A 17,265-nucleotide genomic window follows, 5' to 3' on the forward strand; every position below is an offset into this window, starting at 1 on the left:
CACCTCAGCGCGAGACATAACCCTAAATTGAAACAGAGCAATAAGATCTTTATTAAAAAATAAACAACAGCCACGTTTGTCTATACGTCTGGGTGTTTGATGTGTGTCTGTGTTTGTGGTTATACTGAGTGTGTGAGAGTTCAGGGAGTATTTGCGTTTGATGTCTGCACCTTGTAGTAGAGGACTTTTCACAAAGTAAACAAGAGAAGCGACACCCTTGTAAAAACTCATGTCGCACCAACCTGGGTCAACCTGAAAAAGCGGTCTATTTACTTTGCAGTTATTCTTAAAGCACACATAAGTTATTGTGGTTCACAGTGTAAGATGTGTGTGTCAGGATTTAGAAAGAAAGATGAAAATAAATATATATAGTAAGTTATTGGGTTATGGGCAAGTAAATGCTCACATCTTTGAATTCTTTATTAGCTAATGACTGTATAGAAAGAAACATCAAAAACTGGAAATGACTGGTATTAAATATCTTGACATAGAAAGGCTAAGCCCCCCCACACACAGAAAAATGTATAAAATTGCATATTAAAGGTCCAGTTAATGAAATTTAGTGGCATCTAGTGGTAAGGTTGCGAATTGCAACCAACAGCTCGGTTTGTTTTCGCTTCTTTGCCGAAGGAGATAACATATTTACAAAACACGCTCTGTTTGTCCGTTTAGGGCTTCTTAGGGCTAGAAACAACATGGTGAATTCCATGTAAGGCGACCCACGGTCTGTAGATAGAAATAGCTCATTCTAAGGTAATAAAAACACAACTGTAAGGTCTTTATACAACTCTGAAGACAGTTATGTATAATATATTGCATTTCTTGCAATAGATCCTCCCAAACATTGGACCTTTAATACACTACAAACATATTGTGTTGGGTGTAACTAGTTACTAAGTTACAAGTTTTCCCTTGGAAAAGTAAGGTATTACTCTTATTTTTTCTGTAATTTAATTACAGTTACTTTTGATGTAATTAAACTAAATACTTTGTGTAATACATGTGTGTGCAATGGTGGAATTGACATCAAAATTCAAAAGTCTAACTTTAAAATCCCTGTTTTAATGTATAATTCTCACATTTGTAATACTTTAGTCAGTTAAAAATACTTTATGCAGTTTAATATTATTTATTTGAATGAATTTACGTTTCATGTCTATCCTTCAATCACTTAACTAATCAAGGTTGATATAGGACATAGAAAGTAATTAGTAATAAGTAACTAAATACTTTTGGAGAGAGTAATTTGTACAGTAATCTAATTACATTATTGAATATGTAATTAGTAACTATATATGTAATATGTAATAGAATATGTAATTTTCAGAGTAACTTACCCAACACTGAATATAAATATATAAATATATAATTTCTATATGTAAATAAAGAAATAAAAATTATTTTAATTTCTTATAGTTTTTTTTATTCTTATATATTTTTATGTTAAGGTCAGGTCTAGAGGCATTAATATAATTTTATCATTCATCAATAGCTTTTTATGAAAACAACTCCATCTATAAGAGGTCCTTACTAATAATACAGCTTCTAAGATCAGCGTTTGTGTGTGCATCAGATGGCAGCGGGATGTCTTCCATGGTGATTTAGCAGAGCACGATTGTGGGATTGTAAAGGTCTAATCTGCCCCGTCTCTAATCCTTCCACTACACACACACATACACACTAATCTGCCCCTCTTTCTAATCCTCACTGCAAAATGCCTAGATAATGAAAAGTCTTCTGAATTCCAGAGCTCAGGAGCTCATTGTTGCTTAACGGTGGAGATGAGTCTCCATACACACACACACACACACACGCACACACACACACACACACGCACACACACACACACGCACGCACACACACACACGCACACACACACTTTCCACCAAACACCAACCCTACATTCATCCCTCTGACCATATAATCTGTTCTGCAGTGATCATAGAGCAAACAGACACCTCAAAGTGTCTGTGATATTGAAGCAAGAGCGGGTTTCAGTATGGTATTCGTGATTTACCGCTGACTTGTGTAGCGCTGCTATCGGTTTTGTCACGCCTAAAGGAATAACAGAGAAGTTTTCTGATGCGAATGACGCTGCACTTTTGGATGTGGCATGAAGGACTGATGTGAAGCTCACAGAAAGTGCTGCGAGAACACACACAGTTGTGTTACCATATGTTGTGTACAGCTTCAACCTTATAAAACATGGCTCTATTTCTTTATACTTTGGTAGAACCAGTCTGCCTCTCCCAAAATCAACAAGCACAAAGTTTAAACCTCCAGGACATGTTTTGTTCCTCGTGACAGAATATCCATAAAAGCATTGTAATAAATGAAAAATGATTTGCTGTTGAAACCCTTTTCTGGGAGTGTTGCCTCCATTGTTTCTCCAAAAAAAGAGCATCATTTTGAAATAACATCAACCACAAACAGAGGAAATCTTTATTGAGGGCAAAATCTGCCACCCATTTACACAAAGAGAACACCTGCTTCCTTTTTCTTCAAAATAAAACATAATCTAAAGCCAGTCCAAAGAAAAAAGAAGTTTGGTTAAAGTTGAAATACGGGCGAGCTGGGACATGTCATGCGGGTTGTGTCATAACTCTACCGTGAAAAACACTGTCAAAACTCAGACATCATTTTTAAAGACATAATTAGTCTTTAAGGCTATAGAGAGATTAAACTGTTTATAAGATAAGACATCTGAACCATCTGTTGGACAGACTGATAGATAGATAGATAGATAGAGAGAGAGGAGAGAGAGAGAGAGAGAGAGAAGGAGAGAGAGAGAGAGAGAGAGATGAGAGAGAGAGAGAGAGAGAGAGAGAAGATAGAGATTAGAGATAGAGATAGAGAGGTAGGTAGGGTAGGTAGGTAGGTAGAGAGAGAGAGGAGAGAGAGTAGTAGGCAGGTAGGTAGGTAGGTAGTATGTAGGTAGGTGTAGGTAGATAGTGATATTGTAGATAGATAGATAGATATAGAAGATAGATAGATAGATAGATAGATAGATAGATAGATAGATAGATAGATAGATAGATAGGATAGATAGATAGATAGATAGATAGATAGATAGATAGATAGATAGATCTAGAGTAAGGTCTAGAGTAATTTGACTTGCCTTTTTCATCACTGGAACTAAGTCATGGTTTTGTTTTTAGATGTCTTTGATTTAAATTGTTTAGAAATAACTGTATTCCCCACGAGGACAGCATTCAGTGGGAAAGATTAGTTCACTTGCATTGACACAAACAACACAAAACATATGTTCCCTTGCAGTGGTCTATAAATGTCGCCTTTCCTCTAACCCAGTCCTAGGACACAACTGGAGACAATTAGAAGAAAATGCTATGAGCACCATTGAATTTAACAAATGCTCTTTGTTTTATTTTCTTTATCTGTTCATGTTGCTGGCTATGTTCAGAATACCAGCTTACGTTTACAGTATACTGCCTACTGCCTACTGCATGTATTTTGTAAAAAAAAATCATTTTGCTACAATAACTGTTGTCACATGACATTCTTACATTTCTCACATCTGATCTGATCACATCATATCTGCTCGTGGTGCATGATTGAATCAACAGGTGGCATCTAGTTACATGGGGGAAAAGGTTATTTTCCATTTTGAGTATTAAAAACTGTAACGAATTGTTATGGATATTGTCTCTGATATTAGTTTTGGTTTATTTTTCATACTAGAATGCAGCATTTCGTGTTTTGTTGTGCACCGCACATTTTCGCAAATGTTGTCATTATATTTTCGCATGAATGCAGGGAAGTATCACACTGTGTACTGTTCTTACAATATTCTGCAGAAATAATACGAGTACTCTGGTATTATGTTATGCCAGCATGGCACATCTGTTGTGATTTAAACAATCAGGCAAATTTTAGGGAGGACGGATGTGTGTTTCCTGAAGATAGATGCAGGGACTGGGGATGTTATGGTTTACTAAAACTACAGCTAAAATATAAACATGAATGAAAACTAAAACAAAAATGTGTTTGATCTTAACAGGGCAAGCCCCCTATAGATTACAACAGAGTGTGAGGTCATTCAATGAGCGCCCTGAAAATATCAATAATATTGTCCAAAATCCAAATCCGCTCAAATATTATGTTTCTGATCTTGGATACCTTTGAAAGCAATACATTAAATGAGTACAAACTGAGTTGACAATGGGGTTTTGCATTGCAACCGAGAACATTTTAGTCAGTTTATCCAAAAGTGGACCAGCTAATATACATATAAAATTTATTCTGACTGGAATTTATTTGTCATTATTGCTGATCTTTTCCATTCATGCGTCATACAAACACACATGGAAATCGCCGCTAAACATTAAAACAGCTGTTTTAATATTCTAAAGCTTTAGGGTCAGTAATCCTTGGATTTCTGACTATAAATACAATAGGGATGACATGTACGTGTGAATATGCATGTAGGCCTATGCATGTTTGTCTGTTGGCCTGACTTAACAAAAAGAGTGAGTTTATCTGTGCTCAGTTTAATAGTACTGACAAATATGATGGTGAGCATTTCACTGAGAAGAAGGAGGGGGGGGGCTGAAGGGTCAGATGAAGGGAATTGCATGGTAGTTTTGAGGTCTTCTTGAAAGGGTCGCTCTGGATAGAGCCAGTTCATTGAAATTCAAGGATTTGACCTTTAAACAAGAGAAAGGGTCACTAAGGTTGAAATGGCTGTGCCTCTATCCGGACTGTTGTCACTGCAAATGCACACATATCTATACGCACACATTTTGGTGTTTGTGTGTTAGACCAAGGGTTTTCAAACTGGGGTCCGGAGATCCCCATGGGGGCTCCAGAAGGTTGGGGTCCCCAGGAATATTTCAGAGAAAAAGCGACAAAGAAAATTCTATATTATTGAAGTTGCAGCCAATTATTTAAGTTTGGAAACGTATTTACAAAACGCACTCTGTAGAGCAGTTTGTCCGTTTAGGGCTACTGTAGAAACAACATGGCGAATTCCATGCAAGGAGACCCGTGGTGTATGTAGATAGAAATAGCTCATTCTCAGCTAATAAAAATAACGCTTCATTATGTGAGGTCTTTATACACCTCTGAAGACATAGTTATGTATATATTATATTGCATTTCTGTCAATAGATACTCCAAAGAATTACACACTGGACCTTTAAATGTTTATACATGAAAATGTATAGATGGATATAAATTTTAGGAGGGATGCCCATCCCAAAATGTTCCTTTAATTAGAAAGTTCTTGTCATCATAAAGTTTGAAAAGCCTGCCCTAGACTGTATAAAGCTAAATTACTTCCTCAAACCTTAACTCAAAGCATAACCCTATCATTTAAAGAAAACCTTTTGCAATAAAAAAGTGATATTTTAATATTTTTCTACTATAGATTAACTCCTAAGGGAGAGTTTGTAAACAAAATGTTCTAGAGGCAACTTGTACATACACACACAGCAATGGTGTGTGGAGCAGAAGGCAACACTTTATCACTGTCATATTAGACTCTCCATCAACCGCCCTCCTATAGTTCACTCTTTCTTCTTCAATGCAACAGGTCGTGACACACATTGCACAAACTTACTACGACTCAAAGGAACTTTGAGAAAGGGAATAAGTAACCAACCAAACAGAACAGTGAGACAGCGATGAGAAAAAACTAAGAAAAGTCATAATTTGGCCCTTTGTGCCTTATACAAATACACACTGTCACAAACACATAGGCCTAGTGTTCACCAACAGAGTTGGCAAGGGTTAAGAGGAAAGAGTTACAGCTGCCCCTGTGGCATCTGTGACTGGATTCCATTATTCACATTTCTCAGTTGATTCATTTCTCCTCACACCCGACCAGACACACAGATACACAAAACGCAATCATTCATTTTCAACTCTGTAATTTAGATGCTGACAGCGTAATTGCTGTTTAAATGAGAAGTTAAAAACAATTAAATGAAAGTATGGTTAATTAAGTATTGTCTTGCATAAGATGTGAAACTTTACAGTTGGTTTTATATACATTCAATAACAATTTAAGTGGATTGGACACCTGTTCAGTTCTCCACAGTTATGTTAATGCTTTTATTCTGGTTCTCAACTTCCCAGACTAACGTTCGAACCAAACCTTGAAGGATGGGATTTTAAACACACTGTAGACTCAGCTGTTGTGTCGTATCAGATACTTTAGAACATTCCATAGCAGTCCACAGGTGTTGCTTTAGCATATGTGCATCTCCATTAAGCAAAACACTATGTTCAATGCCGCCAGGGCTCTCAAGTCTCACACATTCACCGTGAGACACACGCATTTCAGCCTGTTCACACGCCACACCTTGTAGTTCTCACGCTGAGAAATAAGGGATAGCTCATCCTGCTTTAAACAATTAATGGACGAGGCAAATGAAATGTGAAGATGAACAAAACGTGTCCGTTACAGGTGTACATGCCTACAGCATTACGTTCACGTTAGGGCTGTGCACGATTATGAAATTTGGCTGACGATTAATTGTCTAATAAATCTTTTGCGATTATGACGATTAATTGTCTGTTTTTGAGCTTTGACTTTTAATTCTCATACATTTTTTATTCAGCTTTGAAACGACCATATTGTTCTGAATATAAAGACTGTTCTTTTTCTTGGAAATACTAGGAAAAAATTGGGTCATTATACTTAAGGTTTAGGCTTTTACCTGTCAATAATACAACCGCCAAATACTTGTAAATTGATGAGGAGTGAATTGAAGCCACCATTAAAATACTATCAGACATAGAAAAGCTTCTAGTCTGTTTTTTTCTCACTTGCAAGACAACAATAAAAGTTTACTTCTATGTTAATGAGATGTTGGTAGACTGGTTTTCACACTGAAATAATATTAAATTGTACTGCAGGTTATTTTTATGGTATATGCTTTAGTTTTTTTTAAGTGATTGTGTTGTGGTGGTACATTTTACAAGTATAACCATGCTTTAGTTACAATATATACAATAAAATATGCAATATGCAGATGCTCTACAGCGCCCCCTAGTGTCTTCTATAGAGGTGTGCAATAATTGCGATGATCTAAAACCATCGCGATGAGGTCAAACAATCGCGATGAGACGATTATTTAATAATCGTGACAGCCCTAGTTCACGTCCATCCCGGTGCATCAAAGATGCTTTCCGTGTTCACAGCGCTGAGCATCACAACCAATCACAGACAGCTCATGAACGTGATGACCAATCAGAAGTTTAGTTGAGTCACCGCCGGCGTAGAAGAGTTTGTTGCGGCTCGCTCGTGGACAGCAGTCAGATACGATCAGTCAAACCCATTTACTGCATTATAACGGGAGTTTCATGCAGTCCGTTTCATCCTTTATAACGCAAGATTATAACTGAAGTTAATGACTGTTTTTCGCTTGCTTTCTGTTTATTCCCAGATTAAATAAAAGTTTATTTTTCATGCTGCTAAGAGACAATGTGAAGATTTACTAATGCAAAAGCTGCAATATAATAACTCATAAACAGTTTGTCTGCTTAACCTATAAGAATATGACATGCAAAACGATTTTAATGTATAATCATAATTACAAAAATTAAAATAATATTTTTTAGTCTTGCAGTGCCTTTTTTATATGTACGTGATCGCTCTTCTGACTCAAAGACATCAGCATCTGCCTTAAAGGGACAGTTCACACAAACATGAAAATTCAGTCATCATTTACTCACCCTCAGATTGTTCCAAACCTGTATAAATGTTTTTGTTTTATTAAACACAAAGGAATATTTGGAAGAATGTCAGTACCAAACAGATCTCACCCCCCATTTACTGCCATGTAGGGAAAATAAATACCATGGGAATCAATGGGGATGAGATCTGTTTGTTTTTGTCTTTTTTATAATTTAAGTTTAATGTATAACTTGCACTTTAAATTACAATTAAATTACATTAATCTTGATATTGGTGTAAATATGGCACATTTGAGCAAGCAATAAGATGCTGCAGTTTAAAGATGGCTTTTGTTGATGTTGATAACATTTTATGTCTACAGGTAAGTCATCATTCTTTATTGGTTGAAATAACTGATTAAGTATTTTAAAACAGTGCATATAAAATACAATGCACATTTAATGCTTTACCTTAGCTTTGGCTACCTAAACTGTATTTCATTATTCTTATTCTAAATTCTCCTCTATGTTCTGTTCAGCTATGCTAAGACAACATCTCTTAAAGCAGAGCACTCTGGTTGACATTTCTGCTTTACACACACAGCTTGACATACATGCTTAGGACAATTTCTACAATCCTGCTGTATGTGTACAGTACAGTATGTACTGAACATTGAGCACTGCTTGTTTGGGGCAAATTTTTATTTGTGTTGATCAATTACAACAATAGTAAGATTGAACTGCTAGAAAACCTTGAGAGAATTGGGTGGGGCTGAGGGGTTGCTGCTGAAACTTTGAGTGGCTCCTCTACTAACAGATGGGATCTCACTTTTGATAAAACTTGAGAACCCTGATACCTCTATTGTGTGCGATTGTGTGGAAGAATGTGCCAGACCACTTGTATAAAAATTAAAAGGAAAAATCAATATGACAGCTGCAGGAAATATTCTGCCTTTTAGTAAAACAAGTCAATCAGTATCATTATTTATGTTTAAGAAAAGACCTGCCTGATAGCCCCTGCTGGTAAATGCTGCGAATATTCTATAAAGCATCTCCATTAAAGGGATAGTTTATCCAAAAATGAAAATTGGTTATCATTTATTCACCCTCATGTCATTTAAAACCTGTACAACTTTTGTTCATCTGCAGAACACAAAAGAAGATATTTTGAAGAATACTGGCAACCAAACAAAACTTGACCCCATTGACTTCCATTGTATAGACACAAAACCATTAAAGCATTTGTCAAAATATCTTCTTTTGTGTTCCACAGATGAAAGAGTTATATAAAGGTTATGAGTGACATGAGGGAGGAAAAGGAGACAACATATTTAAGACATATAATGCATTTCTGTCAACAAATCCTCCAAAGAAATACACACAGCTCCCACTCAGGAACATGACATTGCCTTCATAGAGCATAACGTTATCCTCCCTCACACACACATACACACACACACACACACACACACACACACACAAATCAAATCAACACCTAGGCTTTTATTTGGTGTGCACAAAAGATCAGATACCCACTGATCTATAAAATCATTACTGCTTCTGCCAAGAAGCGTTTTAACAGGTTCCAAAGACCACGGCTTACTTTTTAAATAAAACATAAACAAGGAAAATATCAAACCCATTAATCTTTCATTAAGCTAGCCTGGATAAAAAAGAATCGCTTAAAGTATCATTCGTTACCATCACTGCAAGAGAGCAGGCCCCCCTGCTAACTTCAAAGGCTTTCTCAAAGAAAAAAGAGAGGATGGAAAGAGAGGATGAGAGAAAGAGAGAGAGTCTGTTAGCTAGCTGCTCGCTACTTTGCGTTTGGCAGTGAACCAGCTTGTGGCTTCGTTTTTATCTTCTGAGAAAGAGAAAGACAGAGAGTGTGATTGTTAGCCCAATAAGAACATTATCAAGACGGTTTCTTATCCACAAGTTTTTCTGAACAACCCATGAGAGCCGCCATGACGGGTCCTTACTGCCGTTTGCTTGTTTTCCCTGAATAAAAATCACTGTAGAACCTACAAACACATATAGCAAGTCTTAAAGGGACAGTTCACCCAAAAATTATGTTCTATTATCATTTACTCACTCTCAAGTTGTTCCAAATATGTATACGTTTCTTTGTTCTGAAGAACACAGAGAAAGAAAGATATTTGGAAGAATGCTTGTAACCAAACAGTTCTTGACTACCATTGATTACCATAGTAAGAATGACAATGGTAGTCAAAAGTGCCCCGGAACTGTTTGCTTTCCTACATTCTTCAAAATATCTTCTTTTGTGTGCAACAGAACAAATCAATTTTTCTTACTACAGTAGTCAATGGTGGCCAAGAACTGTTTGGTTACAAGTATTCTTCCAAATATCATTCTTTCTCTGTGTTCTTCAGAACAAAGAAATTTATATTTTGTTAGAAACAAAGCAAAACTTAAAGTGACGAGACGTCTTCATTGGCAGCACTCTGACAAATGATGCCATAGCATGAGTTTGATTTCTGATCTGAAGGCTTTTCATGTTCCTGTCTCCTGCTCATCTCCCTTGTCATTTTCTGTCTCACCTCATGTGTCCTGTCTCAAAAATATCTAAATATCTAAATAAAAACTTGGGAAATAACTGAAACATGAACATGAATTGGTCATATGTCTACACGCAACAAAAACAAATTTAAGGCAAAATGTGTTTGTCAAATTCAAACCACTTGTTTATGAAATAATAAATATACAGTATATATATAATAAAGTGAAGTAAAAATAAAATAGTCTGAGGATGTCACTGTAGCAAAATAAAAATAAAATTCAACGTAAAAGGAGGTTTGTCCATGTGTTTCTTAATATTCACTACAACTCCGAAATTTAGCCCGAAGAACAGCTTGAATTTAGCAAGCTAATCAAGCTATACCTCTCACCCCACGGTGCTTCCCTTTGAACCTTTGTCTCCATGTGTCATTAAAAATGTAAATCAGAGCCCCGTCCTCACATGACTCTCGCACGCCTCTCAACATGTTATACGTTGCAGCTGTGATGGACTGAAAGCTGGGTTTCTTGCTTTGATTTGGCTCACAGACCAGAGAATGGGCAAACGCTTCAGCTATCACACCTGTGCCAGTCTGATACGAGCTACTTGGAGTGCCCGCTTTGTAGCTGTGCCAGGCTGAGAGAGATAAGGTCTCGTGCAGGGGTCTAGGCTGGATAAGCGGGTCAGGTTATGACGCTGTTAGGGTGCCACGTAGAGCAAAAGTGAGTTAAGATGATAATTGGATGTGTTGTTTCATCCATGTGAGGCAGTTTACAATGACAGCTATTATGCTGTGTGCGTGTCAGTCAATAGTTTTCATATTGGATATAACAGTATCAAATGTCTCCCCTTGCCGAAAAAAGTGAATATGCTGTGAAGAGAATATTCATTTGCAATAGTACATATTCAAGTTTAAATTTGTCAGTGAATAGAGTTGTTATTTCTGTAGCATGCAGCGTGTTAAGTCAACACAGAGAGACATTTAAAAGGTCCAGATACACATGAGAGGTTAAAGTAATGTTTCCAATGTACACCCAATGTTTTTAATAATAAATATTTCATTTGTATTTATTATTTCATTTCATTTTTTAATAGGGAAGTGGGTCAAATATGTGCCACCGGGGGCTGGGGGTGTTGGTGGATGGATGGGTAAAGCATTGGAATGATAATAACAGATGTTTTAATGAGAAGCTTGGGCAGTGGGGGAGATGGTTTTAATTACTTTTGAGAAGTTGTCCAGAGGGGTGGAGGAGCGTGTGTGTGGGTCTGTGTGTGTGTGTGTGTGTGTGTGTGTGTGCGTGTGTGCGTGTGTGTGTGTGTGTGTGTGTGTGTGTGTGTGTGCGCGTATGTAGGGTGGGAGTTCATACAGCACAACAGGAACATGCTGAGATCAACTGTCTTTGATGCTCACTTCTCTGTTGCCTTTCTCTCTTCTCTCCCACACTCTTCTCTCTTTTGCTCTGTCCTTCAAGTTAGTGTCTTTACAGCTCATTGTAAACCTGTCTTTATTTCTGTCATTATTTACTCACCCTCTTCTCATTTCAAACCTGTATGACTTTCTTCCGCAGAATACAACAGAAGATATTTTGAAAAATGTTGTTAACTGGCCCCCATTCACTTGCATTGGTTTTGTGTCCATACAATAGCAGTGAATGGGTGCCAGTGCTGTTCGGTTAACAACTTTCTTCAAAATATCTTCTTTTGTGTTCTGCGGAAGAAAGAAAGTCATACAGGTTTGAAATGATAAGAGGGTGAAAACATGATGACAGAATTTTCATTTTTGGGTGAACTATCACTTTAAAGTGTGTGTGCGTGTGTTTGAAATAATCTTCATGAATATTAAATGTCAAAAAATGACTTACAGTAAAGTACAAAAGTACATTCAGTCGGTCCTTACTAGTAAAAGAAAACTCAAATCATATTGTGTGTACAGGTGTGTATGTGTGGAGGGCAAATATTTGTGAGACCTGTCAAACAGCCTTCTGAGAGTAGTCCTCGCTATTTGAAAGACTTATACATAACTAAATTTTGGTGTTACATGGACATAATACAGTACATATTGTCATTTACAAACTATATCTTTATCTTTTTTATAAATCATTTGTATTAGTAAACACTTGTTTCATAGCCAAACTTTATATATTTATATTTTTGTTCTTTAAAGCCACAACCACATAAATGTAATCATTTTAATACATTTTCATTTTTTAATTCATTCAGTTTTAAAGAGTGCCCACATGAACCATAAATCAAGTCTGAAAATCCAGCGAGTCGTTTCGGCCGAATCAAAAAGAATAAAACTGCCTCCCGCTGTACACAAAGCTCCTAAACAATCCAGCTGACAGTTGATTCATGTGAATTGGTGGCGTAGTTCAGTCCCAGTTTCCCCAGCAGGAGTCTGTTGCTACGCTCCGTCCCTCTGTTCCTCTCTGCCACCCAGCTGTGTCCTCACTCTTTTGTTGACTTTGAAAAAAGATCACATAGCTTCCCTGCTCAGCGTGGGGGGAACAAGCGAGAGGAGGGGGGCACGGCAGGGCTTCGCTATGGTCAACTTGAGACCCCCACCCTAGCTAAAAACTCTCACTCCTGCCCCTCTACACAAAAGAACAACAGCGGAGTAAGCTAATGTTTGTGCATGTGGGCCTCTATTTGAGGTTAGAGATACCAGGATGGATAGAGACTCATGAGTCTTTCTTGTGTTACATTGGACTCGCCAATCATGCGCTGAAATGAGGGTCACGTGACTTTTTCTTATGGGATTTGAAAAAGGTGACTATATGCATTTGTCTATGAATTTAGATAAAGGGCATTGTGAGAAGCAACACAGGTGAATCTAAATACAATACAGCCCCATACATACTGTCATGGCTCTGCTTCCTTAGTCATGTTTTTCTTGGTCCTGTAGCAGAGCCATGACAAAGTCTTTGGTTATGTGTGGAGAGAAACATATTATTGTCCGTTTGACAATAATATACGTTCTCTCCAGTGTCTTGTCATTGGCCCCATTCCTCTCGTTTCCTCGTTATCTTTCCCTGAGTGTTTAATGTCCCACACCTGCCCCATGTCGTTATCCCTCGTTTGTCTTCCCTATATATACCCTCATGTTTCTTTGTCCTGTGCTCTTGTATTGTGTTGTGCTGATTGTGTTAGTGATATAGGGTTAGTGTGCTTACACATGTTCCTGTTCCTTGCCTGTTCGTGTTTTGTGAGTTTTGTGCCTTTTATGATTTAAGACGTTTGGTCGTGTCTTTGAGTTTAGTTTATCTGTCTTGTTTTCATTTTGCCCCCTCGTGGGAAGTCTTTTGTTTTATTTATAGTTCTGTTTTCCCCCATTGTGGGTGTTTTTGTTCGGTTTTGTGTTTTGTTTAAAAAATAAATATCTGTTAACCCCTTCACTGCCTGCCTGCGCTTGGGTTCTTCTGCCAGATCTTGACACATACAGCTGCATTTGGATTCTCTAATTAAAATGATTTTGAACAATATTGTTTTTTGTTGTTTACAAACTCCTTCTGGGAAGGTAAAAATAAATGTAAATTGTAAAATAAAATATAAAAAAACAAACAATATAATAAAATAACCTTTTATATATTTTTTAATCATTTAAAATATAAAATTAATAAAAAATATAAATATAAAATGATGTCTAAAATATAACAAACGTTTTATAATGTATATTTTTTATATTCTTATATAAATAAAATATTTTTAATGTAGTGCAATGACATTACTACATTTACAAGTTTCCATAGACATTTTTAGGACCACTATGTATCAGCTCAACCGATTTTTCACAATCTCACATTATGGAAAAAGTGTTCCTGCTCACTCACTGCTTTTGTACCCACCTTTCTCTCAAAACGACCTCCTCAAGCCTGTTTGTTATCTCCTGAGGGATGTAGGCACCCTTATCCAAAAGAAAGAGCCCAACCGCCCCTATCGTCTGTATTTGGCAGAACTTTTAACACTGACACAGTCCACAGATTTCATTAAAAAGGCAAAACTCATCTCAAGTCTAAATAGGACACTTTCATTTTTGGGTGAACTATCACTTTAAAGTGTGTGTGCGTGTGTTTGAAATAATCTTCATGAATATTAAATGTCAAAAAATGACTTACAGTAAAGTACAAAGTATTCAGTCGGTCCTTACTAGTAAAAGAAAACTCAAATCATATTGTGTGTACAGGTGTGTATGTGTGGAGGGCAAATATTTGTGAGACCTGTCAAACAGCCTTCTGAGAGTAGTCCTCGCTATTTGAAAGACTTATACATAACTAAATTTTGGTGTTGGGCATAAACTAAATTCTGGTGTTGGGCATAAACACTAAATATCACACTTTCATAAGTACCATGTTACTGGGTGACCTTCACTTGTGTTTATGTTCTGCTCCCCCATTCTCAACTTCCTCCTCATTCTTGCCCACTGATCCAAAACTGGTCTTAGACACAATGCCGTCTATCCTTGATGTTTTATCAAGTGTGAGGGAAGTATTAAGTGCCAAGAAAAACACCCCTATCTACTTTAGAGGACCAAATGTGCATTTGGGAAAGTGGGCTCATCTTTTGTTTGTACATGTGATTGAAAAACATTTCAGTGGGTGGAATAAAGAAACTGAAAACTTGCCATATCTGTAAGTGCAACCGACATTGAAAATCCACCCCCTTGTGGTAAGAGCCAGCAGAACATTTTCATCAGCTGAAAAATACCTATATATATTCTTACACAGAACATCTGAAAGTGGAGCTGTCTAAAGCTTCTATAACATGAAGCAGATTACTGTGTGGTTCTGTCAGCAAGCGCAGGTTATTTCACTTCCCCCAACTCGTTCTTTCCCTTAAACGTGAGCGTTGCTAATCACACTGACACCTTGAATGTGCAGTGATAGGCGAAATCTGTCATAACTGATCAGTCTCATCCGCAGTCTGGCTTTTAGCATTCCCAAAAGTACACATAAGCAAAACCTAACAACTAAACATAATTCACAGAATAATGTTGGCTCACTAATGCATATATGAAGCCTTTGAGAATGTTCTGTATGTCTATCAAAATGTATCAAAAATGTTCCTCAAAAACAGCCTGAAAGGTTCATTTCAACAGTATTATCAAATGTGTTATGCAAAATAAAGGCATGCTTTACACTCATTTTTTTATTATGAGCTTAAAGGGATAGCACATCCAAAAATAACAATTCTGTCATCATTTAATTACCCTCATTCAAAAATCTGACTCTCAACACAAGAGAAGATATTTTGAGAAATGTCTCAGTGGTTTTGTGTCCCCACAATGGAAGTCAATGGGGGCCAATGTTATTTGGTGATTCTTCAAAACATCTTCTTTTGTGTTCTGCAGAAGAAAGTTGACATGAGTGAATAATGAATGAGTTTTGGTGAACTGTCCGTTTAAGGAAACATACTTCAAATTAAGCATTTATGTGAATTTAAAACACATAAACAGCAAGACTTTAAAACGTTTTCTCTGAACATATAGTAGTACATCAACGTGGTGTGATATATTCAAAGAATTTTTTTGCCTGTGGCGGAAGGTGGATCACAATTACTGTAACATTACAAGCGACATTCATAAGGAATTTTGCTTTTGGGGTCACGCTAGCATCAATCAAAGCAGGGCCGTTTCATTCCACTGAGAGCATGGTGAATTAACTGAACTTAGACACATTATGAGTGTCCATTGCAGTCATCAGTTTCTAGGATTTTTATCTCAAAGGCCATTTGTTTTCCACTTATTAGTTCAAAGAAGCCCCTTCGTGTGGGTCATGGCTGTTCAGCATGAAGATAATGCAGTAATTTAGTATTATTTCTAGATTAAAGGAAAGGAGTGTTATCTGGCTACACTGCCCCTTTTCCATCAATTTCCCCCCTAGTTTTTAGAGGTTGCGCATCACTTATTTGAGCATTTCACAGAGCTTAATAGGGATTGGGAAGGGGGGTAAATGATGGACATTGAAAAAGGGGAAAAATTAATCATGAGCATCGAACAAAATATGCATTTCGGCTGATGTTTTGAGTGTGTCTGGTGTACTTATTTTTAGTCGAATTTAATATTTGTTCAAAATATGACTGAACAGAAGACACGTTCATGTTTTTGAGGGGAAGCCAATGGAAGTTCTGCCTCTTGTTTTATGTTCATAATAGTATTGTCATATTTAACCATCTTCACTTGTTTTGTGGTGGACAACTTCAGTTCAACATTTTTGTGAGTTTCTCTGTCTCAATCTTTCTTAGAATGTTGGTTTTGGGCCTGGGGGCCATTCATCAGCCCACCAGGCAGGGGACACCTTTACTCTGCACCCACCGCTGCTCACACACTGTCCTCTGTGCTTTTCTTCTCATTTTCAATCCACTTTAAATTCAGGCCTTTGCTGTGTTTTGAACATTTTTAGGATAGTGAGATATGGGAGAGAAAGTCTGCATAAAATGCATTGTATCTTTTTCACATCACCGTAGAGTTGTGCACTTATTAACTTTAAAGTGATAGTTCACCCAAAAATTACAATTCTGTCATCATTTACTCGCCCTCACCGAACAGCACTGGCCCCCATTCAATTCTATTTTATAGACACAAAACCAGTGCAAGTGAATGGGGACCAGTTAACAACATTCTTCAAAATATACTCAGACAGGTTCATACAGTCATACAGGTTTGAAATGACAAGAGGGTGAGTAAACGATGACAGAATGTTTATTTTTGGGTGAACTATCACTTTAACTAATATTCCATGTAGTTTTGATCTTTCTGTTTTTCCGCTTGTTGCATTAATTCTACATGATTCTATTTTTGGACATTTTAAGCAAGGAGCAGAAACACTCTCTCACGAATCAAACGAAAAAGACTTCATTACACGATCAAAGTCTTTGTCGTGTATCTGTTGGCAAACTGTATACAGCTTTTATCACCAACTTTGTGTTTTGCTTCACGTCTTTAAAAATATTAGAAATACCTTCATTAAAAGCCATCTTGAGGTAAATGGTGCTTCTTCTCACACTTGACTGAATCGTTAATCATTCTTAGATCTTGACATGAAAGCCAGCTGTAGATCTGGCTCCAAAATGCCCTTCAAGGTGCCAAGTTCAGAGCAGGGTGTGAGGATATT

The sequence above is a fragment of the Triplophysa rosa genome, linkage group LG17 (assembly GCF_024868665.1).
Source record: "Triplophysa rosa linkage group LG17, Trosa_1v2, whole genome shotgun sequence".
Taxonomy (NCBI): domain Eukaryota; kingdom Metazoa; phylum Chordata; class Actinopteri; order Cypriniformes; family Nemacheilidae; genus Triplophysa; species Triplophysa rosa.